Here is a 27,270-nt window from a genome sequence, read left to right as displayed (position 1 = left end):
AGTTTCCAGTTAAAAGACCTCTTATGACATTATTAAGGAAATGAGACCGGCAACATGGACTTTAGAAACACTGGAATTTGCTGTCTAAATTATCCAGAGAAAATATACATCTCATTGGAAAGGCAAACTGTACAAGGATTTACTCCTTTCAAAAATGTCACCTCTTACATTTCATGCAGCACTATTCCTTTAAACGTTGTTCATCTTTATTTACCTTGGAACTTTCATCCTGTATTATGATAAAAGGAGATTAAAATTCCGGGAACTATTAACTGTTCCCAAAAGGTACTCCCGGTTCTCCTGTGGCAACTTAATATATTTGAAGCTGAGCCCATTTTTGATTAAACTATAGGACGACTCTGCCAGGCCGCTACTAAAATTTATCACTGTATTTCTCTTTCCTATCATCTGAAATGTTTTTGAAGAAAATCAAAGGTACATCTAAAATAGAACTTTATTTTTAACTTCTTTTACCACTTGAAAAGAACAGGGTTGTCAATGACGCTGATCTATGGGCGAAGGGAAGAAACCAAGGTGGTCAGGAAGGCAGCTCAAAGTTTTCACAAAGTCCTTGGTCAGCTTTTATGTACATCAAAACGAAACGTATGGCCCCTGGTGACTGAAGGCCTTCATGGGCTTGCAGCCTCTCTCTAACCTCCCTTCATGCTGCGTGGTTCCAGGGGCTCTTCCTTTCCAAGTCAGAATTCATATTCCTCCTTTGTGGCGGAACAGTCTGTTCAAAGTAACCCAGATAAAATGGGGTTCCTTCTAGTTCTTATGGAAGTTTAAACTATTTTAAAAGGATGTTCTCCTTCTGTTTGCAATAATCCTTATTTTCTTCCAGTTACTGGGGAAATTCTGTTACCTTTTATTTTGGGCATTGTCTTTCAGAGGGGGAAAAAAAAAAAAAAAAACACCAAGTGCTAAATTTGACACTTGGAAGTATTTTTTGATAAACTAGGCAATTTCCAACTGTAAGTGAAAGGCCACTAAGACATCTTTAAGATACACTTAAAATACCCATTAGCAGGGGAAGGATCGTACCTGGGGTTAGAAATTACGGGAAAAACAACTTGCAAGCACTACCATCATGAAGCAGAGTTCCTAAGGCAATGTTCCTGACCACCACACAAGTCAGGATTTGCCTCTGGAGTCTGCTCCACACCTCCCTAATAGGCCTAGAAGCTACAGACAATTAATTATTAGATTATGTAACTCCCACTGCTAAAAGTTAGCAGAACATTCTATGGTTTTACTGAAAGTGTGCTGCTTTTCAGCTAGGGGTGCAATTTCATCAGCTCATTCATCTGCATCTTTGTGCTACTTAATCCTGGCTTCCTAGGGTTTTTCTTTAATTGGCTCAGCCATTTCTGCCCTCAGTCAGCCTGATTTTATTCTTGGGTTCCCAGTGAAGATGACTGAATCTGAAATCTGTAGTACCAAAGTCGCATAGCAGTCAGATGTATTTATCCATCTAAAATTTCTATGTTTAGAAGGGCTGTCTTTCTGTGATTAATGAAGGCACATCTTTGCAAGCTTCTAAAGTCTACACTATGCTGGGGAAATACTAGAGGAACTACTCACAACACGAGAGTAAAGGTATGGCATTTATGATGCTATGGAAAACACACTGGTCAAAGAACCAAAAGACCTGACTTGGTTACAACTTATTTGACCATATATCTTTGAAGGCAACGCCATCACTCTGTGCCTCCCTCAGTTTACTCATCTATAAATTGGGGATTAAACCACCTACTTCAAAGAGTTTTAGTCAGGGAGAAATGAAATAATAAATGGTAAAATGCTCTGCGAATTGCAAATGCTATAGCAATTGAGGGATTAGAGTATTATTAGTATTCCCAAAACCTAATTTCCTTATCATGGTAGCAGTAAATAGCTCTTAAGAACTTGATGACATTTTTATATTAAAAAGTTAATTAAGAAGACCTTCATTAGCATGTGCAATCAAGTTCACTGTTCTAATTGGCTCACTAAAATTTCTGTTGCTAAAATAACATGGAATAAACCACAATAAAATCCTGAACAAATGTTAATTACAAAACATCAAAATGTATCGAAGAATAATCAAAAGATTTATGACCACTGACATTACTCAACTCAGCTGTCTGCTCCTGATGATTATCTGCCACACCTATTCAAGGATACTATGCCACCTCCAAGGTTTCAACCATCACCTTTAATAAGAGAACACTAATGGGCATATGCTGCTCACTCCTTTCTCCTAAGCTTTAACTCAAATCTCAAACTACTTAGATCATCTGAGTTCCTGACACTTACCAGTTCTAACGCTGAGTTCACTTCAACTGTCTACATTTAGACTTGCTTATTCTTTCATCAAAGGCATCATCAATCTCTCAATCATCCAGCTTAGTACTTCATCCATTTGTTCTTCAAAATATCTTCCATGAATTATTTTCTTTTATTCTGGCCATAAACTCCCCAAGGTGCCTTTATCATTTCAATTCTAGGCTAACAGATGTGCTTTTCTTCCTCGTTATCTCAGAACCCCCATATCCCATCCATAAGTGGAGGATTAATTTTCGTAGACACCCCACTTTCAGGTATCACACAAATAATCAATGCCCCAGTGCCATGGCAAGCTTTTAAATCTCACTCTAAGTGATTTTCCTTAATTGAAGTCACTCAACAGCAAGATGTTTCCAAGCTTTAATAAAGTGCAGTTAGGCTATCTCAGTAATATGTAACTAGATATCTCCAAATCAGTAAAAATACTTAAAATGGTGCTAAAAATAACTGCTAATCATGGCTTCTACAAATATTATGTGCACAAGACATAAATGATTGTTTCACAGGAACTCCTATAGTCAGTTCCCCTGGAGTTCCCCAAGAGCAGCATAAACTGGGATTACCAGCCTGTCAGAGACATAGGATCAACTTGTACCAGCAAAAAAAGCAAAAGAAATACCTGGTTATGGTTTTGAGTAAATTAATATTAGGATGACCAACTATTCCAGTTTGCCCAGAACTAAGAGGTTCCCAGCACACAGAGCTGTCAAGGGCTTTCAACTTTAAAACAAGGGGAATCTAAGGGCACCCAGATGGTTCAGTTGATTAAGCACCTGACTCCTGATCTGAGCTCAGGTCTTGATCTCAAGGTCATGAGCTCAAGCCCCATGTTGGGCTCCATGCTGGGCATGCAGTCTATTTAAAAAAAAAAGGGAGGGGGGAATCTCAGGCAAACTGGGATAAGTTGGTCATTCTGATTAAGACCATGGTTGAAGGTACACCAGGCTGAAGGAGAAACATAAAGCACAATGAGTCAACTTAGGGTAGTCAGAGCCGGGGGCAGGAGGGGGCCAAAGTTATGGTACAGTTATCACACATGGACCATGCTTGGCCATATTCCAAATGTTTTACTTCCCCAGTCCACAGCTGTAAATAATGAGTCTTATTTCAGTCAAGTGTATGAACTGCCATCTGACACTGCATGAGGTTCGAAGTCTGTATGTTCACTTCATCTGTTTGGTTCATTCCAGGACAAAATTCCAAGCTCATTCAAAGTGCACATAGAAAATTCAATTGTATAAGCCACAAACCCAGGTGTGTATGTAACTATCTTAATTTCCCTTAAACTAAACTTAATTTCTACTTTAAATCCCCAATTCCAGTTAATAGCAAACAACTTAATGGAGTCACTTCAAATAAATGCAATTAAATTAGTGATTACTCAGTTATTTCTGATTTAAAGTCTGTCAACTTGGAATGAGACAGCCAAGTTTTCTCTTTAAGACCTTCCAACCCCTCTGGGATTTCTGGGTCTGGGGGATAAGACCTAGCCTACTGCCTCTCAGATTTCAGCAAGCAAGAGAATCACTTGGAAGGCCTGTTGATTACAGATCACTGGCAATGGCCCCACAGTTGCAGATTTGGTACGTCTGGGGTGGGTGCCCAAAAATGTGCATTTATAATCAGTTCTCAGGTGATGGTGATGCGGTTGGTCTTAGGGACCATACCCTGAGACCTACTGACAAACATTTAGAGGTATTCTGGGTGACTTCAGCTCTTCATTAGCTTTCTTCCATTCTCTGAATCATCTTCCCGGAGCTCTCGATCACTCCATGTGGCAAGAAAAGAACTGGCAATGAGGGTGGCATCAAAACCCTACCTGTCTCAACCTGGAGATATGTTAAATAGTATATAACACAAGGAAACACAGGGTTGTAGGAGCACTTCAACTAATATCTCAAAATTATCATTTTGCTACATTTATAGTGTTATTTTCTCAGCGCTGTACATATAGCTCCCCTTCTATGTATCCTATAGCTTAAGTACTAGAGTAGAGTGAAGGAAAATGATTTTACCAGAGTCCAGAAACTTCTAAGTCAAGCTTTATCTCTTAAAAGTCAGCCACATATCCTTGGATAAGTTTTTAAAATTTATCAGCTTTGTTTTCTCGGCTCTTAAATAAGGCTGATATTATCTTCCCTGCCATGGCAATCTCAGAATATCTGCAGGACTGAAGAGTAATATTTGAAAACCATTAATGGTTATATTTAAGGTGAAATATCTGTTATCATCCACATAACTTCTTATCAGCCTAAATAGTTAACTCTGTAAAAACTGGATACATGTGACCAAAATATATATACAAAATATTGCTTTCATATATATGGATACAACAAATATATATATTATATTATAATACTATAGTATATATGACAATATATAATCATACAACATGACTATGTATGTAATACAGACACATACATGCACACAATGTTAACATTCATCAATACTACCAATACTACCAGGCACTCACTGAGGTGAGTTAAACTCATGGGCAGTAGGAAACTAGAACCAATTGTGTACATGTCTTCCCAACTCTACATTTAATGACATTAAGTTGGTAGTTTGAAACCAACAAATGCTACAAATCAGGACTTATGTGTGGTCTTATTTGTTCATTTTCAGAGAGCTAGTTATTAAACATTTACCAGCAAACCACTGCTTGTAGTACACATGGGGCCTTTGAGAGATTATTTCCAGTGTCAGTTTGTAATAAAGCAATAAAATGTATTTTTCTTTTCCCTTTTATACCACATAAAAATGTTACCATTTGAATAAAACATACTAAAATACATACACACATGATGTATTACCAAATTCTTTACCTGCAGGATTGATTTTCAATCTAAAGTGGGATAAGGGGCAGCCCCGGTGGCGCAGCGGTTTAGCGCCGCCTGCAGCCCAGGGTGTGATCCTGGAGACCCGGGATGGAGTCCCACATCAGGCTCCCTGCATGGTGCCTGCTTCTCCCTCTGCCTGTGTCTCTGCCTCTCTCTCTCTAGCTGTGTCTCTATGAATAAATAAATAAAATCTTAAAAAAAAAAAAAGAATGAAGGCAAGGTGATGAAAACACTTTTAAAAAAATAAAAATAAAATAAAAAAAATAAAGTGGGATAAGAATCATCTAGGATATTTATTTAAAATGCAAATTTCGGGGTCTTACCCCTCAGTAACGTGAACTATAGGTCTGAAGAGGGATCACAAAGGGGCATTTTTAACAAGCTCCAGGGGTATCCCAAATAGGTGGTCCTGAGATGTCACACAGATCTATGGATAAAACACAAACCTCACATTCTGGCTTTCAAAGCCCCCTAACACGTGGTCACAAAATTCCTTCTCCTCATCTCCAACTGCTCCCCAGTGTATGCCTGTCCTGAACTAAAAAGGTACTATCACTGTCCTACAACAGAATCTTTGGAATTTTGTTTTACCTATTTGCCAAGTATCCTACAATATGGCTTGAAAGCTCTCCAATGCAGACTCTGAGTTGACAAGATAAAACAGATTTCATAGCCTTTTATACTAGCAAACTTAGCAACGTTTCAAGGGCACATGCTGGCAATGAGTCAGGACCAATTGAAATCTTGCAAAAAGTGGCAGGGAAAGGGGTCAAGGGAGAAGGATGAAGGTCTATGCATACATCATTCCCCCACAGACTACAAAATAATGCTGAGCATTTTGCCTAAGCAATTTTACTTTAGTCACAAAATCTTACTATATAAAAATAACTTGTTTTATAAATTAGCTGTCAAATCCTTGAAGAAGCCAACCATGAACAATTTGTTGTTGGTTATATTTCCATTATTGTCACCATTTAATCCATAGTTTAGTGATTAATGGTTTTCTAAGAAAACTTGTTTGAAGTATAAAGAATGAAATCCGTTAAACCAAGTATGACCCGACAAGATTCATTTGTCTTGGGGGTCTCATCAGTACTGAAACTGCCATGGCATAATTAACAGTCCAAGAGATGAAACAGGACTCCTGTTCTATCATGTCTCCTCTATTTAAGTCTTTAAAAATGAAAAATAATGAGTAAAGGTGTAAAACAAATTGCTTGATATGCCAAGAAGCAAAATAATCCCATTAAAATAATTAGAATTTCATCATAAATTATTAGACACTGCTGTTACACTGGAGAATAAGCTCTGTCTGGGGTGATCCCGATACATATACGTGGGCATCATTTATGAACTGTCGTTAGAAAGGATGTACTTTCTGAAAGGTGATCCCGATACATATACGTGGGCATCATTTATGAACTGTCGTTAGAAAGGATGTACTTTCTGAAACTTGATAAGAAGCCTCCAGACATGCTTCTTTAATTCTTTAATTCTCTCAGAAATAAAAGGCTGCTTTGGGCAATAATCTTACAAAGTTTCTAAAAAATTGACAAAATTTATTGTTTCTTTAGTTTAATTAAGAGCCTCCTACATATCTGAAAGAAGAATAAAGAACTCAAAACTGAATCTATATTATGGGTGTGTGATCAGATTCATAGAAATTATACGTGCAAAAAGACCAGACTAGAAAAGGCAAGAGAAAAGAATAACAATAGTTGATTTTCAGGGACAGGACATTGGGTATTAAATTTTACACTGTGCAATAAATATAAATTAAGAATGCTAACAATAATTCAGCTTGATTTTATGGCACACTGGGTCAACCATCTGTGAACCTGAATGGTTAACTATTATTTTAATCCAATCTGATTTAATGCAATCAGCACCAACTATGGGAAAGGCATTTTGCTAATATCATGAGGACGAGAGAGCCAAGAATTCATAAAAATCCATGTCATCAGGAACCTGAAATCTAGTGGGGAATAAAGACATGAATAGAAACGACAATGATAGAAAAGTAAAATATGGAATGATCTGGAAAACACAAGGGAGGAAGTGATTTAGTTCCAAATAGGAAAACAGTAAAAGCTTTTAAGAAAAGATAGCAACAGAAAGAAGACTATAATCTTCCTAAGATGTGGAGGCTTGTAAACAGTGGTTGAAAGGTGATCTCAGGAAGTACTAGGGCCTATGGTAAATAAGGGGCAGAAACACTGAAGAGAGGTAACAGTCATACTGTGTACTACCTATACTGTAACCCTGGGGACTTTTGGGTTTATAACCTCTAGCAGCATGCTTGGCAAATAGCAGGCACTCAACATATTTTGGTGGAAGACAGTCAAGCCTCATGGTAACTAGGAAAAAGAATACTCCAACTTGGACTTAGAAGGTAAACACTTAGAAGTGTTTTAAATGTGAAAGTTCAGGCTAAGTCTCATTTTATATATGCTTAAATGTCATATCTCATAATTATGATAAGCAGTACAAATCACAAATGTGCTCATTATTTTATCTTTTTTTTTAAAGATTTTATTTATTTATTTATTCATGAGAGACATAGAGAGAGGCAGAGACACAGGCAAAGGAAGAAGCAAGCTCCGTGCAGGGAGTCCGACGTGGGACTCAATCCCGGGTCTCCAGGATCACACCCTGGGCTGAAGGCAGCACTAAACCACTGAGCCACCTGGGCTACCCATTTTATCTTTAATGGAAATTAACTAGCTCTCATTTTACTATTATAAAAATGTTATCTAATTTATCAGTGTGTATCTTTCCATGTGTTCATATATGATTTTACATCTATTAGGTTTGAGAAGGCAATACAAATATTTTTGATCCCTAAAGAAAAACTTAGAGAAGATTACATTCAAATCAAATAATACTTCAATTAACACATATAAATAACAGTTCAATTTAACAAACACCCTTGGAAGAGGATACCTAAACCAAAACCAATGTAGTGAAGAACACTGTATTTTGTTCTGCATCCATTTCTCCCATTCCCTAGCTTCTAATTCATATATAGAGGCTCTGGGCCCTCATCTACCAAGCACCCATCAAAAAATGAAGAATCACTACTCTTACCATTTGCCTGAACCATTACCCACTCACACTGAAATTAACTCAAAGTATTTTGATTTTTAAAGGTGTTTAATCAGAAATAATTTTCTTATTCCTAATAAGGAAAGGCATTTTCTCATTCTAAAGGATGCCCAAATAATGAGTCTGTTTACTAAGTCTACTTAAGCTGGTTCTTAGGTTGTCCTCAACACTAGCTTATATGGTGCTCCTTCTTGGGGAGGAAGGTACAGCTGAACATAGCAGTCCTATATGAAGGACAATCCACTTTAATTCTTGTGGGATGACTTGGGGAGGGAGGTACAGAGCATATCTCCGTAAATCAGGATGGCTCCTTGCTCCTTTGGGACACTGGCTGAGGCTGTTGGAAACTTTAGGGAATAGAAAAGCATATGTTACAGCTAAAGTGAGCCTACATCACCCCAACAAAGGGCTGTCTGCCAGCAGGTCCCTACCCTCTATTCGTGTACCCAGTGGATTTTCCTTTCCCAAGCATAAACCAAGCCCTAGTCTTCATCTCCTTTAACCTTAACTGCTGAAGGTTTTTCTCAAGACTAAGATTTTTATTGCTATTTGAAATTTCTGTTCTGTACTCTTACTTATTTGGAATGCATCCTTCTCCTTCCCAGATTATTTCTGCCTGAGGTTATGAAGTCTCTAACAAATAATTATGTTGTTGGAATGCATTGATTTCATTAATGGAGCTATTACTGCACCCAGTAAAATTGTTGATGATGATAGGCTTTTTAAACCAACTTTTAAAACCACTTATAAAAGTTTTGTTTATTTGTGCTCTTTACCTACTTTCAAGAGAAAATCTGAGATGGCTTAAAACACAAAAGCCCAAAACCCATTAACACAGCTTACAAAACCTAAGTCAAATAAAGAAGAAGTGGCACAAGAAAACCCAGACTGTGGAACCCCATTTGAGCACAACACATATCTGTGGTAGCTCAAAAAAACCTATTAAGTCATTTAGAATGAACACTATTCTGGTGATGTGATCAAAGAGGAATTTATCACTTAAATCTTTTTGTATAATTCACCAGGCAACATAGCAAGTAAGGTCTTTAACAGCAGCTTTCATAAAACAAGCAAAGACATCCTGCGGGGTCAGCCTAATAGGCATGCGACCCATGCAGCTGCATAGCACCTCAAGATTGGAAGAGCCCCATATCTGGTTTAGTGCTCTGCTGTTGCGGTCTTGAAATTCTTAATTTTTGTTATAAAAAGGGTTTTCTCACACTTTCATTTTGCACTGAGCACTGCAAATTACATAGCCCGTTTAGTCATCTTTCATACAGCTTCTATCAATCCCTAAATTTCTTGTTAGAGGGCATTTCTCCTTTGGCAACAGAGGACAGTATTTGCAAAATTGATCCTACATTTTTTTGGGTATTGAAAATAAATTGTGTGGATATATAAAGACACACACACACACACACACACAAAAAAAAAAAAAAAAACCAAACTTAAGTCTTAATAAATACTAAACATAAACCATATAGACTTCCTTTGGAGAAAAAAGAAAAGCCAATATTTTTCTCCCTTCATATATTAAGCTCAAGATACCTTTCAACAGAAACAATGTATTTCTTGTGTATTTTTTAGATATAGTTACAGGTCTTAACTGTAAAATCTGTAAACAGACTTATAATTTAAAACCCATCACCCAGTTAGATGAAGTATAACTTCATCAAATTAAGAGAATTTATCTCTGAATTGTGCCTTCCATGGTGTTTGCCTTGATCTTATTGTCTTAAGAAATACATTTTTAACGAGTTCATGGAGAAGTAAAATATCCTCAGAGGGCACTTTTGTATCTTATCATGCCTTCAGATCTGTTATAATTACTCCTTCCTACCAGAGGGATGGACTCTTACCCTATTCCTTATAAACTTTTTGTATAGTTGAAAATCATCTTTCCCACATATAACACATCAAGTAAAAGTAACATCAAGTAAAAGTAACATCAAGTAAAACAGAACTTGGCAGCTGCTGTCCATATGACTGATGAAAACTGTTTTCTGAAAGTAATCGCACTAAAGGCCTCTATTACCACATTAAGTCCAGCACCATAACTGCTGCTATTGGAAGATGCTCAAAGTACCATGACCCCAGCATCCTTCCATTCTAGCTTAAACAACCACACAGACTTCCACACACAGCGCTAGGCCCAAAAGACACATCCCTGAGCAAAACATTTCAGTGTGCCTGTAGCTTAGAATCTAAGTGCATGTTGCAAGTGCATCATCACCACACCATGTCTACATGACATGGTGAAATCACACTGGAGAAAAGCAGGAAAGGTTTCCTGAAGAATGGGACATTCAAACTTATTTTTAAATATTTCTTTTTATTACCAATTCAGAATTTAACTTAATAGGTACAAGGTTATGTATGAGGCCAGAGGTGTATTTACCGTGAATTAATGAAGCTTAGGTTCAGGTCTCCTTCCTTGTCTAGGCACCTTCTAAGATTTTTTCATCCATTTTGTTATTTGTAATTTTTTATCCTTTCTCTTAAAGAGGACCCCCAAACTGTATAAGATCCACAACCCACAAAATCTAGGTCCTCCTCTGCAGGAGTCATGCTGAGTTTTGACTCTCCACAGGGTATGCAGTTAGTTAACATTACTTCCATTTTACTAACTCATGGACTAAACAGGAACAGTTTAGTAGGCTGTAAACTTTATCCTATTCGGCCTAATTTTCTCAAACTAAACTCTCCTCCTGAGCTCAAAGTCTTTGTGCTAATTCAAGCCCTCCTCCTAGTAAAAACATAAAGATAAGGGTAGGAGGGCACATGCATTTTCATGGCAATCCCAGAACCAAAGAGAGGCATAGAGAAAAAAAAAAAAAAAAAAAGAAGGTGTGCTGAGAAGGAAGAAGTCATGACACTGCAGCTCCTCTCTTGAAGGAGAACTTCTCACTTCTTGGTTCCACCCCACAGCCAGCTTGAGCTTTCTAGACAACCTCACTGGAAGGAAGGAAACATAATTTGCCTTTTTTTCTCTAGAAGTATTTCCTTCTAATGTCACGGGTTTCCTTTATAACAGTGACAGAGAACATCAAAATTGTTGTATGGGTGAAACTGTATGTTAGGTGATGTGGTGTTACAAAAATGGCTTTTAATCAAAGGAGTTTTATACCTATCACAAAAATGGAGTTTTAAGCTTCATTTTCATAAGCTTATCTGCTTTATTTAACAATGAATTTATCCATAAATTACAATGTAATTTTTTATAAAGATAATTATTCTTTATAGAAAATAGCTTGGAAACAATAACAATCACAAAATCAGAATAGAAATAGTGAAATCTTTTGAGTATTAAGCAGTCACTCTTATTCCATGAAAGTATATGTGACTTAAAGTGGGTTTAAAGGTGTTTGCAAAAAAAATAAATAAATAAAGGTGTTTGCAATTCTTTTGCAACCAAACATTAACATTTCCACCAGATAAAGCTCAGTGATTAGGAGGAATTGCAAGCTAAAGAAACTCAATTCATATGATGCCACTTCTAGCAAAATTTATTTTGATTTATTCTGGAAAGAAATGCAAATAAATCTTTTGAGCACATATAGCCTAGAGAAGATTGCCATGAAACTTAAATATAATTATTATAACACAAGGGAAAGTGAATAAAAATGTATTAGCACAGTGACTTAGACAAAGAGACATTCAAAGCATATAATTCATCCAGTAAGCACTAGCAGGTCACACTGCTTCATATCAATAATGCAAACAAAAGTTCTCAAAATATTAGGAAAAAATCTTTGAAAGCTATTAAAACAGTACATAAAAGCTTTAAAAATAATAATATGATAATATTTCTAATAAAGGAAAAATGATAGCAGGCAGCAGGCTGCATTGTTGGTTCATGCTGAAGTACCTTTGGCTAGGTAGTACGAGATTATCTTTACAAAGAACTTTCTCATAGAGACTTAGAAGCTTTATCAGATATATAGTTCCAAGCTCTTTATTTGTACCTAAGAACAAACTTGGTAACAAATTATCTTTTAAAATAGTGCAGCCTTTAAGTAGTTGTATTTTGGCAGCATCTAAGAGAAACTGGTTGTACGATGCATTTTGGGTAGGACTATGTACTTTTAGCATGTTCAGTTTCCATGAAAATGTGTCTTCTCAAAAATAAGCTTTTCCTTTGTTCTCCCATGTACCAGAACACTCACAAGATATCAATAGCATCTTACAGTAAACAGTGAATTTTTATACGTTCTTTCAAAAATATTTTTAGTCTTTTTATTCAAATACTTGGATTCACCAGACTACTAAGGAAAATACTCAAGAGTATTAAAAAGTTTCTGTCAGAAGATGAGAAGTCTAAGGAAATTTGCAGCAGCCCTAGCTTAACATAAATATATTGATCAGTATTTCAGATCTAAGGCATTCATAACAGGTTTACATGTATGCATTCAACTAACCTTCTAAATATCTTTACTTGAGTGTCTTGCCCTGCAAGGGCAAATGTACAAAATTAGGCTAATCTACACGTTCCCAACCTTAAACCTCCTTTCCTAACAGGTCTCTTCTTCTCTTCCAGTTTTGCTTCCCTCCAAGTTACAGCCAGAATGATATTCCTAATATACAAATCTGATTATGTTATTGCTCTGCTTAAAACTCTCAGTGTTTCCAATTGCCCTTCATTCACCCCAGTTTGGCTCACCACATTCTCTGAGGTTTGCCCACAGCTCATACACCTCTCCACTCTGTCTCACAGTCTAGGCTGTGATCAGCCATGGTGAACTGCTCTGAATGCTATAGATGTATCAAAAATATCTCTCACCCTGCCCCCAAACTCTTTCCCTAACACTAGCCTCTACTCTTGAATCTAAATCTCTCTTCCAGTGAAGCCCTAAACTAGCTTATGTTCCCACAGCATTCTATACTTCCTTTCTCATAAACTCTAACATACTATACACCATTACTGTTCAAGAGAGGGGTGCTTCTCTCCCACTCTTGAAGTTTCTCTCACATGGGAGGAACACTAGTAGTGTGACACTCTTACTCTTCCCCCAAAGAAGGAGGGACAGACCTGGTGAATTTAAAAAGGTAACGCAGTGTCTTTCTCCGGGGAGAAAAGAACCCTTCTACCCACAGAGAGCATGTGCTTCACTTCTCAATGATATTAACGTCACAGGAGGCACAGAGGAGCCTATAGTTGCCCACCACTCTCAAAACAATTTGAGTAAATTTCTCATAGTATTAGAAAAAGTTCAATATTAGAAAGCCCACTTGTCCTCAAGCTACACAGTCTAATGCCACCTATATCAGTATAAAGATGATAATTTTGTGGGGCAGCCAGGTGGCTCAGTGGTTTAGCGTCTGCCTTTGGCTCAGGTTGTGATCCCCAGGTCCTGGGATTGAGTCCCATGTCGGACTCCCCCATGGGAAGCCTGCTTCTCCCTCTGCCTATGTCTATGCCTCTCTCTGTGTGTCTCTCATGAATAAATAAAAAATAAAATAAAATATTTTTTTTAAATTATAATTTTGTTTCCCATCCACCATATCTCACTTTGCTCAGAAGTCAAACAAGGACAAAAAGCATTTTTATTGAGAATACTCAAACCCCCAAATTAGCATATCTATGTACTATTTTTGGTAATAATCTATCAGCTCCAAAAGATGGGGAATACATGTCTGGTGTACTACTATAGTACTAGGTTTAGCAGGTGCCTGGCCAATAGCAGGTGCTCCATAAATTGTTGTTTATTTAATGAATAGACAATTAGGTGCCATCCCTCCATCTTATCCACTATTCAGGCACAACTATTACCGCCAGTGAGGTTGTAACTACTCTTAAAATACTTCTTACTATCAAATCCCATCTAATATTTTCTATCTAATAAATTTTAGGCTTGTAACATCAATCTAATATACTTTTAAAATTTTTATTAAATAGCACTCTATTGAAATAAACCCTAAATTGGAAACAGATGAGCTAGCACATTAAGAATTCACTAATTTGCAGATCATTTTTATCCATTAGTTCACTGCAGAAAAAATCACACATTTAAAACATAGTTTAAACAGCAATTTCACCAACATTTTAGCCTTAAACTTCACATACTCTAAATTTATCTTGTCCAGAAACATACAATAAAGTGTAGACATGTTATGGTTAAATATGGTTCAAGATAGTTAGAAAGAGGCAAGCTGGCATTTTGGAAAGTAGATTAATGGGTTAATGAGTGAAGTGAGGGTAGATTAATTAAATTTTGAGAGTTTCTAGTTCTCTAATTTTAACATTTCCACTGACCATAAGAATAGCTATTAATATTCTAAATATGTTTTCTAATGAATTTTATAAAATTACTATTTTATGTTTAAATATATTATTTTAAAAGGACTGATACACTCCTGAATATGACATCTCATTTAAAATCAAGGGACAAGTTTTCCTTTTGAGAAAACAAATCTATAATTTTTATGATACTTAACTGAAAAATATAAATCATAGGATTAATCTGTCAGAGAATGTTTCTTTCTTGTAAAGTATCTGTTATTTTAAGTGAAGAATGCTTGCATAAACTAATTTGTGGCAACTTCATTTTTATTCATTCAATTATATTTAAAAGTCCATGTATATGCATGAATACATAATTAAACGTTCTTGTAAGATTTGTCTCTAGACTTGAAGAAAAAAATATATATATTCTCAAATTTTGAGAATTATGATGCTACTGCATAAAACATAGTGAAGGATTATATGTCAATATCTTCCTTTTGTATTTATGACAAAAGGAAAAACATTCCAAAAAGAATTGTAAATGAAGATCTAAGTTGTACAGGACAGGAACAAAATGTGCAATAAGCAGAAGTCTTTTGGCATGTATTTTTAAACAGGAGGTTTTGAAAACTCCAAATTTAGCTTCATAAAAAGAGGTAGTGCAAGTGTGAAGCATGTGGTCATTTTGGCATACTCTGTGTATAACTTCTCTCTTTACCTATATAAGGATATAATAAAGCTTCAGAAATGTGCAAAGCAGAAATCCTCCAGTTCTGTTTATTCACTTTCAGTCAGGTAGTAAAATATCCTAATGTTCCATGAAGAAATCTTCAAAATGCACTGCTAAAATAGTCTGCTAAAGAGAAATCAACAACTTCTTTATTTAGATACTAAGCAGTTTAAAGGAAAAGATCAGTGAGGTTTTTAGTTTTTTATTTTCTAAGCCAACTATATCTGCAAGGATCAGTCAGTTTTACTAAATTTTCATCATCTTTATTTATTGCATTTTTTTCATACTGCCATCCCCCTTTGTTCATCTTCCATTTCCCATATCCTCCAACTTCCTTTCAAGCTCTTTTGAGGGAGGGTGTCTCAATACTCTTTTTCCATTTCATCTCCTCTTTATTATCCTTTCTCCTTTTTCTGATTCCCTCTGGCCTTCCTTCACTACTATAATTATATTTATACAGCCTCATATTTCTTTTAGAAATTCAATTTCTAAAACACTTACCATTCACTTCTGCTTCTACAGTTCTTGGCCACACTTTGTAAAGAAAATGCAAACTAAAGCCTCCTTTCTTTTGGTTATCTAAAACACGGTAGCAGTGGAAGGAATGGCAAAGAGATTCTGCATGCTATGTATGTGTGATGTTGCTGTGGCCCTCAATCTCAAGAGAATACAAAAGCTACTTATAACTAACATGTATGGCAAAAGGATCCATAATTGAGAAAAAAATCACACTGTTTGGGCAGATGTATTTGTGTGGACAATTTTTTTTAGATTTTTTATTTATTCATTCATGAGAGACACAGAGAGAGAGAAAGGGGCAGAGACAGGCAGAGGGAGAACCAGGCTCCCCACAGGGAGCATGATATGGGACTCAATCCCCAACCCCAGGATCACACCCTGAGCCAAAGACAGATGCTCAACCACTGAGCCACCAGGCGTCCCTGTGCTGACAATTAAAATGGGAAATTCTGCCTATTTCAATGGTGCTACATGACATTCAGTTCAGTTTTGAAAAACTCCAGTTTAGATCATTATGGTTTCAAATTTAACTTTAAATAGATTTACAGAATCCAAATAACCAATAACTATGAGCAGATGAATGAAACTAGATTTTCAGATAATAGATCATTAAGTAGAGCCTCTGATCACCAAGATACTGAAACCATGCCTTCCTCTCTGACAATTAGTATACAAAAAGAGGACACAAACTAACATAATAATCATAAAATGGAAATCAACTTGGTAAATATTAATGACAAGTATCATACATCATTGACAAAATGGCATGCAGTTGTAAATCTGAATAACCAACATAATCAAGATTTAACCTAGAAATGTACTTAAATAAAATGTCCAAAACTGAAATGAAGTTAATTGTACAACTTTACTAAAAAGGTTAAATAAAAGATGTACTATCTTTCTGAATAGATGATTAATATTGTAAAGATGTTAATAGTACAATTGCAAACTATTTTGAAGAGAGATTTTATAAATTGAATTTAACATTTGGTTCTGAAAGAAAAAGTAGGTAAGAATAATCAAGAAGAGTTTTAAAGAGAAAAATTAGGCTAATTTAAACAGTATGATATTGGTAGAGAAATAACAGATCATTATAATAAAAAAAGTCTATAAACAGACACATGTATTTATAAATTTAGCATAAAATTAAAAAGCTCTATTATTCCTCACACTGTTAAAAATGATGAATTTTATAGGGATTGTTATATTTAAAAATTTATAAACAAAACAAAAAGTAGAAACAATGCAGGATGTTTTGTTATTTGTATCAGAAATCTTGGGGTTACGGAGGTATGTGATTGTATTTGAATGGTAATGCCATCACTTAGTATTATATAACCCTAAAGAAGCTGTTTATTCATCATCTATAAAAGAAGAATTAACAGTACCTTATTCATAGAGTTATTAGGATGATTGAATGAGAGCATGCTCACAAAGGGCTTAGGTGCTCAACAAATATATTACTTGTGGTTTTTATTCTTAGCATAGAAACAAAATCCAGGATGGAAAAAAAAGAAAGAAAGAAAGAAAGAAAATCCAGAAACCAGAAGCAAAATGAACATATGTGAATATATCCATTTTTCAAGTTTTTGCAACAAGTATCACATAAAACATAAAATTCAAAGTATATAATGATTTATAACATGTATCAAGGATATATTGAGAGCTTTTTAAGGCACACCTGGGTGGCTCAGTCAGTTAAGCATTTGACTCATAAGTTCGACTCAGGTCATGATTTCAGGGATTGTAGGATCAAGCCCTGTGTTAGGCTCCACGCTGGGACTGGAGCCTGCTTAAGTTTCTCTCACCCTTTCTCTACGCCCATCACTTCCAACCCACCTTTCTACTTTCTCCCTCCCTCTCTTAAAAAAAAAAAAAAAAAAAAAAGCTCTTTAAATTAGTATGAAAAATAAGCACCTTAAAATTGCAGCAAATGTCATAAGCAAGCTATTCCCAAGAGAAATATAAAGGTCCCACAAACATATCACCAGTAATCAAAGACATATGTATTTTTTCTTTTCTGATCAGCAAAATTATTCACAGTATTATAATAGAATAAAGCCAAAAAACTTTTTCATGCAATACTAATGAAACAATTAATTGGTAAAACCTTTTAGAGAGTGGTTTATGAAGGTGTACGCCTGTAAATATTTAAATTTAAACATGCATTACCTTTCCCTAACAGTTCTATTGGCATGAATTTCACCTGAGGAAATAGAGAAGTACAAAAAAATACAAAATGGGTGTTTTTTTTTCCATACTGCTATTAAAAGAGCAAAACAAACCAATACCTATGAGGTAAATCTATAATGCAGAAATAGACCAACTGGTCAATATTCGGCAAGGAAAAAAAATAAATAGCATATGCAGTATAATCAACCTTATTTCAAACATATGTAGTAGCAATATAGGTTCATAATTGCAAAAAAAAAAAGTTCTAGAAGAAAATAGATTAAACTGTAATCAGTGAATATTTCAGGATAAGATTATAAGAAGCTTTCACTTTTTAATTTATACTATTGAGTATTGTTTGAACACTTTTCAACATTTAAGAACTGCTTTTATAATAAAGAAAAAACGAGACTTTTCCATTTTAGAAAAAATAAAAGATTAAGAAATTCTTAATTACTCTCCTAGTTTCAGATTCTCACATAATGCTAACAGCTACCTGACTTTTTATAACATTTTTTGCTTAGGTTCAATAAGGTCCTTGTCAAGAATTAATAGATACTTAAGTGCTAACTTCCTCTTTAAAAGAACTGCAATTAGAAGAGCCACTTATAAAAGAATTCAAAAGCATGTTTCTTAGAGTTTAACTTGCAAGTAACATCTTCACTAGGACTTGAAACCAAGAATTATAACCCATAGCAGGCAGAGCATTAAAGAAATCTTAGCAATAAGAAAGGGTCCAATTTAATATAGCTTTCAAAATGTTTTTTATACTCTAAAAGTGAAGGACTTCCTTACAGCCCATAAAACCTGTGCTTTGCATCATAATTTTCAGGAGAAAAAGTAATTTCTTTTCATTAATGGTAAATGAATTCATTTCTTTCAGAAACTATAGTTATGTAGAAAGTTCATAATTATTATAGTAGAAACAAGATACTCTTTTTCATCAATGAAGAGCATTAAAATCTTCTGAAGAGCAAATATTTTGCATTTCCCATGGTTTTTTAATTTTTTACTAAGCAAGCTCTAACTATATTTAAATATGGAAGGCCACCACCCAATTTAGTGAACAATTTCACTTCCTCAGGAAGCAGAGGAACAGCCATATGACTAGATATTATACCCCTCAGAAAAAATTAAGCTGGATTCCTCCAAGAGAGACTAACTTCCCTATCTCTATGGCATAAAAAATGAACATTACTTGTTCTTAGTTTAGAACCCATTCCTCCTGCCAAAAATTGTACGTCCCCCAGATTCTCTTAAGAAGCATCGTGTTGAAAAGCAGAGCATTCTACACCAACATTTACCAGATATCTAATTCTGAGATCTAATTCTGAGAAAGTTTAGTGTATACATCTGTAAAATGGGAAAACATCACCTGCTTTATAAGGATGTGTGAAGACTAAATGGGATGCTGAGGCTAATATTAATGAAAATATAATAAAGGGCCTCAAAATATGCTACTCCCTTTTCAGCTTATCTGTAGCCAGGATAATTAAGAGTGAGCATCCCAAGAAAGAAAAAAATTGAAATATTACAGTAATTGTAATTGTATAATTATAGTTATATGATTTTTGAAGTATGTGCTTTCTTGGCCTTCTTGAAAAATAACATGCTAATTTTTTTTTTAAAAAGTAAAGTCACACAAAGTAATGTGACCATTAATCAACCACCTCACATTTTAATTTTTTTAATAAATTCATAAAGGAACAAGAAGAACAACATACCACTAAAAGTTATTGAGCAAGAAAGAAGTGATGGATCCAATGTTTGGAATCTGATCACCTGATTCTGAGTTATTGGGTTAACTCTCAGCATGCCATCTTCATATCTGCTGCATTATTTCCAGATTAAAGTCCCTCAAACCCCAGAATCATGACTTCTCTCCTGCTCCAGAAGCTTCAAGTGATGCTCTTATGTCTGCTTAAGTTGTCCTGCCTCATAATCAAGATTCTGATTACATCTCTCCTATCCATCCTGAATCTCAAACGCAGATTCTCTAGTGAAGGCTGGGTCAGTTTACTCCTGGAAAAACACCACATGTGTATCAGTTTCTGTGCAGGGATTCATATCACCCCCAGATTTAGAACACTTCCTCTCAGTTTTATGAAAGCTAATTCACTCTTCAAATCCAGTTCAAAAAAAACAACAAAAACAAAACAAAATAAATCCAGTTCAAGACCTACCCAACAAAATCATGAATGTGTATGTATTCATACATTCAGAGCCAGTTCCACAGAATTTATCCCATCTATCAGGTTCCTTTTTACATTCATACTATTAGTCTATGACTTGCTTTGCCTGGCATGGTCAGTTCGGAATAGAAAGTCATGGCTAATATTACTCTATTTTGAATTCTTTAGAAAAGTTTTTTAAAGTATAATAGCAGGAAATTTCTTCACTGGTGCAAAAAATAAGTATTTGTCCATGTCTCCCCTCATCTACCATATACATTCTTGTTTAGAATTATGGCATAGGGATCCCTGGGTGGCGCAGTGGTTTAGCGCCTGCCTTTGGCCCAGGGCGCGATCCTGGAGACCCGGGATCGAATCCCACGTCAGGCTCCCGGTGCATGGAGCCTGCTTCTCCCTCTGCCTGTGTCTCTGCCTCTCTCTCTCTCTCTCTGTGACTATCATAAATAAATAAAAATTAAAAAAAAAAAAGAATTATGGCATAAATTTAATGTTCACTTAAAAATGACTTAATTTTTCACTTTGTTTAGATCTTGTGAAAATATCACTTTCCAAGAATAGTATACATTTCTGTACTTACTGCTTCATAGGAGTAACCTTGCACTGTGTCCGTCAGGCACTATGTGTATAGCATATAATTCTGAAAACAATGTAGCAAAAGAAGCATTTTTGCTCCTTCCTTATAGGTGAGAAGATGGAGAATAAAAGGGTCAAGGTCAAAAAGCAAATAAGTAACAAGTATGCACATCAAATGAGGCCCTTCAGATTGCATGGTCTCCCTGCTTTATGTTGCTTCTCCCTCATCAGACAAGGTGTGTTCTTATTCAATCCTAGCTCACTATCTAAGTCTCTTAATAACATTTAAAGTCTCAAATCAATTATCATCAAAAGGAAATTTTTTGGAGAACCAGAAAACTGTCAATGGGTCAATTTTTCTATACCTCACTGAGAACACCAATGATATGTGCTGGAGAAGGAAGACTTTTCAAGTAAAAAGAGCCATGAGTGTGCGGAGAGTGTTTTTTTGTTTTGTGTGTTTGTTTGTTTGTTTGTTTGTTTGTTTTTTTAAAAGACGACTAGACAACTCTCAACTATGCCTTTAGCCCTGGACAAATATTCTTCAATACTCACCAAATTTTGGCAGATGGCTGACAACAAAGTAAAAAAGGCATCTTTTCTCACTCATAACCCCTTATTCTAGCAATGTTCAAATAATAAAATACAAGTTAGGGAGACTTTAGTTTAGTAACCATTAAACTAAGTGATCAGTACTTTGAAAGTCCTTCATTCATCTAATTACTTTCCAGTATTTTCAAGCTCTCCACAGAACAGTCCCATTGTGTAGTCCCAAAGCAAAAGTTCAATGAAATATATTTCATATAATTCAATACTGAATTCAATATTTCATATTTCTATATATAACATTTTTAACTGAGAATTACCTGCATCTTTAAAAATAATTATAAGGAAGATATACTTCTAAAAATCAAGGAGAAAAATAATACATGGATTCAGAAATAAGGCTGCCAAATAATTATCCTACTTTATTAAGAAATTTATTAAGAAATAAATTTATTAAGAAATTCAAAAATAAAAATTAAATAAAAATTACTATGTTCCCTATCAGGCTCCTTTTATTTTTCAAATATAGTACCTTTTATTTTTCAAATATTGATAAGCATATAATAAGCCAGACATTGTTTTTTTTTTAAGATTTTATTTATTTATTCATGACAGACACAGAGACAGAGAGAGAGAGGCAGAGACACAGACAGAGGGAGAAGTAGGCTCCATGCAGGGAGCCTGACGTGGGACTCGATCTCGGGTCTCCAGGATCATACCCTGGGCTGAAGGCAGCGCCAAACTGCTGGGCCATTGGGGATGCCCCCAGACATTGTTTTATTATGTCAATAGGAACATAAATTTAATACAAATTCCTAGAGAATATTTAGGCAATATGTGTATAAAGCCTTCAAATGTTTACATGCTTCAATTCAGCAATAACATTTTTAGGAATTTATTTTAGGTAAATGGTAGAAGATGTGCTCAAGAATTTAAGGGCAAAAAAAATAAATAATTTATAATAGTCAAATACTCAAAATGACCTAATTATAAAACATCAGTAGATTGTTAGAACTATGGCATGCCCACAGAATGGATGCTAAGCAAACATATAAAAATCCTATTTTAGAAATACTATTTCATACATGAAAATTGTTTATGATCTGCTGTTATGTGAGAAAAAGTTAAAAACAGCACGTACCCTAATTTGTTTTTTAAAAATGTTCAAGGTTACATCCGCATTGGAAGGAGAAAAAAATAAAACCTGGAAGATCTACTACATGTGGATGGTAGACTAAAGATAATTTTTATATCTTGAGGTAGGTGATGACTAGCTTTCAAGGAGACCCAATGACCCCCACCTCTGGCATTCACTTCCTTGTGCTGTAAATTCCCACAATGTATCAAGGCTGGTAAACTGGGATTAATGGAATCCAGAAGGGTTGGTATGTTACTTCTAAAGGTAGTTCATAAAAGATATTAGAGCTTCTACCTCAGGCTCTGGGGTCACTCATTCTGGCAGAAGCAAGCAGCCCTGTGAAGAGATCTACATGGCAAGAAACTGAGACCTTCTGCCAATAGCCAGAGATCAACTGAGGCCTCCAACCAATAGACATGCAAGTGAACCATCTTAGGAAAGGGTCCTCCAGCCTTGCTCAAGCCTTCAGATGACAATAGCCATTGCCAGTATAACACATGAGCCAGAAAAGCCCAGGAAAGCCACTCCAAGATTTTTGACTCTCAGGAACTATGAGAAAATAAACGTTTGTTGTTTTAAGTTATTAAATTTTAGAGTAATTTGTTATACGGTAGTGGTAATCAAAAGTGTGTTCATATATTCCAAAATTCTTTGGATAATGTGTACTGCTTTTAAAATTGGAGAAAGGGGGATCTCTGGGTAGCTCAGCGGTTTGGCGCCTGCCTTCGGCAGAGCGTGATCCTGGAGTCCCAGGATCAAGTCCCCTGTCGGGCTCCCTGCACGGAACCTATTTCTTCTCCCTCTGCCTGTGTCTCTGCCTCTCTCTTTCTCTCTCTCTCTGTCTCTCTCTGTGTCTCTCATGAATAAATAATTAAAAAATAATAATAAAATTAGAGAAAAAACAAAATGCTGCTTTAAAACACTAGACATTGTCAGTGTAATCCTGATACAGATTTTTTTTTTATTTTTTTATTTATGATAGTCACACAGAGAGAGATAGAGAGGCAGAGACATAGGCAGAGGGAGAAGCAGGCTCCATGCACCGGGAGCCCGACGTGGGATTCGATCCCAGGTCTCCAGGATCACGCCCTGGGCCAAAGGCAGGCACCAAACCGCTGCGCCACCCAGGGATCCCCTGATACAAATTTGAAGATTTTAACTTCAGTTTCAACTTTTCAAGCTAAATGTTCCCAAAGAATTCTTACACAGGTTAACATAGCTGTACTAGTCTAGCAGCAGAGAAGTCCTACAAATTGAATTCTCCAGTGATAGTAAACTTGAAAGCCTAAAAACTAGCTAGAAAGACTCTTTGCAAATAAATAATAAAAATAAATTAACAGAATATTCAATGTAAATATGTAAATAATTTTTTAAAAAGAGAATAAGCTATAGCTAAGGAAAGTTAAGAAAAGAAATGCTAAAGATATAAACAATTGGGTTTTTTTAAGAAGATTTTAATTATTTATTCATGATAGAGAGAGCGAGAGAGACAGGCAGAGACACAGACAGAGGGAGAAGCAGGCTCCACGCCAGAAGCCTGACGCAGGACTCGATCCTGGGACTCCAGGATCGCGCCCTGGACCAAAAGCAGGCACCAAACCGCTGAGCCACCCAGGGATCCCCTAAACAATTGTTTTTTAAAAATACTAAAATATGTACTTTCTAGTAAATAAACTCAAAGGTATTTGGAGAGAGAAGGAAGAAAAAGCTAATCTTTGCTCTCAAGAGACAAAGACCAAAAAATAAAATGAGAGAAAAAAATCACTACTCAAGGGCAGTTGGTGGCTTAGACCATTAAGCTTCTGCCTTCAGCTCAGGTCGTGATCCCGGAATCCTGGTATGGAATCTCAAGTCAGGCTTCCTGCTCAGTGAGGAATCTGCTTCTCTCTCTTCCTCTTCCCCTTCATCTTCAGAGAGTGTATGCTCTCTCTCTCTCTCTCAAATAAATAAATAAAATCATTTTTTTTAAAAATTAGTACTATAGAAATGATTAAAAGAATTATAAAGAGTGCTACATACAGTTTGTTGCAAAAAAAAATTTTGTTTCAGCATGCCTGGGTGGCTCCGTTGGTTGAATGTCAGACTCTTGGCTTAGGTCATGATCTCAGGGTCTTGAGACTGAGCCCCCCACCAGCTCTGCACTCAGCAGGGAGTTTGCTTGAGATTCTCTCTCCCTCTCCCTCTGCCCCTTTACCCTTCTCCCCTTAACCCCACCTCTGCTTATGCTCTCTCTCAAATATATAAATAAATCTTTAAAAAAAAAAAACAAAAAAAGTCTAAAAAATTGTTTTAAAGATTTTATTTATTCATGAGAGAAAGAAAAGCAAGAGAGCACAAGCAGGGGGAGGGGCAGAGTGAAAAGGAGAAGCAGGCTCTTGCAGAACAGGGAGCCGGATTGGGGCTCAATCTCAGGGTGCTGGATGATGACCTGAGCCAAAGGCAGATGCTTAACTGACTGGGCCACCCAGGCACCCCTTACAATTTTTTTTTTAATTTCAGCAAACTTAAAAGATTCTCCCAGAAGAGCAGAATATACATTAAAGCAGACCAACAATTCTAGAAAAGATGGAAGTAAACAACTATTACCAAATAAATTTCCAGCCCATGGTGATTTTAATTTGTTAGTTCTTTAAACATTGAAGGCATAGAAAAATATAGGGATATTTTTTAAATCTATTTTAGGATGTCCAAGTAACCCTGATCTTTCTACTAGCTGATAGGATAGCCTGTGTGTTTGAAGAAGGTCCTTTCCTCAAGATACTTCACTATCTTCATCGGCAAAACTACCATAGCTATACAAGGAATGATACGATAAGTGACAACATGCAGGTTGTATGATCATAAATGATGAGCCCAGTAACCTTTAAACTGAAACCTGAAAAAGAGCTGACAAAACAGAAAAACTACAGGTATTATTTATAAGCACAGAAGCAAAAGTGTTACATGAAATATACATCAAACACAGCAGGGTATTAAAATAATAATAAAACATGTTCAGTTGAGTTTATTTCAGGAACTCCAAAATGATTTAATATTAGGAAGTCTGCTAATAAATTTATGAGATCAATGGGTCAAAAGTAATTAAAACAGAACACTCTCTCAAAAAAAATTTAACTATCTGAATATATGTCCCTGGGACAGCAAACCAGGATAGTCTGATGTAGAGTTAGCACCCTATTAAGCATTTAATAGAGTTGTTTTCAATAAACTCAGATGTACATATGCCCACCGCTAACATTAGAATGACAGCATGACAGTCTTACCAATACAATAAAAAAAGAATTAAGATTTATAAATACTGGAAAGGCAGCTTATATGTACATATAATATTGCTGCTTCTCTTTTTAAAAAAGAGATTTAACTGAAAACCATGACAAGTATTGAGATTTGGGTAAACTTTTCAGTATGCCAACAACAGCTGGAAAGTTTTCAGGAAAAGCCACAATCATATACAATCAGTCACTCAATCATTCCATCAATTGCCCTTCTTTTGCTTCTCTCTTTCTCTCTTACCCTTCTCTCCCCTTGCTCTCTCTCTCTCATACACACACACTAACATACATTCATACATCTCATACTGCTACACACCTATTTACAGAAATAAGACTCTGGTTATCTAATGAAAAAAGGGAGAAAAATAGGCCTTCTAAAGATCTTACATATTAATGTGATATACCAAGATGAGTGACTTCTCTATTCTCAAGGAACAAGATATGTTTCAGAAATTGTCAAATATGTATTAATATGATTGACAAGAACAGCTTGGAATAAGCCAATGGAGTCCAAGCGTCTGTAACACACATTTTCAGCCCAATACAGGTCTTCTCTTCAAGAAGACAAAAGCAACAAAGTTCCTCATTGGATAAGGAGAACAAAAGATTTCTCTTCATCTACCTCATTTTCTTTGGAGTCAGTAGTCCAAGTCACAATATTCTGGGACCACATCTTAAATTACATAAGAACAATGTATCCTTTCAGTGCCAAATGATAAAAACTCTTTGAAGACAAGGACATAGTCATTTCTTTAGATCCTCAATACTACCTTCTTAAATCTTTTAAGCAGAGCAGACAACTTATTAAGATACTAACCCTTCATAGAGTGAAAAAGGAACAATTCACCCACATTAGGATAAAGAGATAAATTGGCAGAGATCACTTTTTATGTATCCTTTTCCGTTCCATAGCACCAACTACAGGATCTCACCCATTAACAGAAAACTTAAATATATTGACTAATGAGCCTTCTTGGGTCATTCCAAGTTATATCTCTCCACATAAAGAAAGGACTGAAACTCTGTCTAGATGATTTATGTCTCCCATCAATGACGTTAAATGCTTTCTTCAAATGGGTCAAACAGTATTTTCACCTTTGAATCTGTATCTTAATTGACTACACTATGTGAGATACGTAAAAAGGGGTTAAGTCATTTTTAAATATACTATTTTACAAGAGAATAGAAATGATCAATTTACTATCAAGTAGTATTTTTGATCCACATTCCCCTTTCATTTCCAGGAAACAGCAAGTAACATCAACTGTCACTAAGGAGACAGCAGACGCCCACTATTAAACTATGGTACTTAAGTAAAAGCTTTTCTACCATTTTACATTATCTTTCAGGAAAATATTTTGTGGTTCCATATGTAAATAATAACAACAGTGTAATCTCCCCAAATAGCCAGAAATAATAAAATACTTTCCATGATCCTCAGTTTGCTTTGAGTGAACAGAACTACAACTAAAGATGTCTTTATAAAATAATGCTTTGCTTTATTTCTTGCTGCCTATGACAGCGTATAGTTAAGAACTGCTGCATTCTTTATTTTGTTATCTTATTACTTAGTTTGTTAAAGACATAAAAGTAGGATTTAGATTTGGTAAATCTGGTGAACATTTGCTTCCT

General features: G+C 35.6%; 1 protein-coding gene and 1 long non-coding RNA gene across 10 annotated transcripts in view; one reads left to right on the top strand and one right to left on the bottom strand.

Moving 5' to 3' along the window:
• HDAC9 (histone deacetylase 9) overlaps nt 1-27,270 on the bottom strand; it is a 911,202-nt gene that overhangs the window by 766,973 nt on the left and 116,959 nt on the right. The gene's annotated exons all lie outside the window — the stretch shown is intronic.
• LOC111098782 lies at nt 268-27,095 on the top strand. 7 transcript variants are annotated; one of them, XR_005369506.1, is made up of 7 exons: nt 268-435; nt 1,494-1,599; nt 3,519-3,582; nt 20,793-20,918; nt 22,398-22,487; nt 25,080-25,275; nt 26,883-27,095. It is a non-coding gene; the product is annotated as an uncharacterized LOC111098782 (long non-coding RNA). The 7 variants fall into 7 exon arrangements; XR_005369509.1 differs by lacking the exon at nt 20,793-20,918; XR_005369505.1 differs by lacking the exon at nt 25,080-25,275.

This window comes from Canis lupus, chromosome 14 (assembly GCF_011100685.1).
Source record: "Canis lupus familiaris isolate Mischka breed German Shepherd chromosome 14, alternate assembly UU_Cfam_GSD_1.0, whole genome shotgun sequence".
In the NCBI taxonomy this organism is placed as follows: domain Eukaryota; kingdom Metazoa; phylum Chordata; class Mammalia; order Carnivora; family Canidae; genus Canis; species Canis lupus.
The sequence above is the reverse complement of the archived record's forward strand: the minus strand, read 5'-3'. Positions and strand labels throughout refer to the sequence as shown.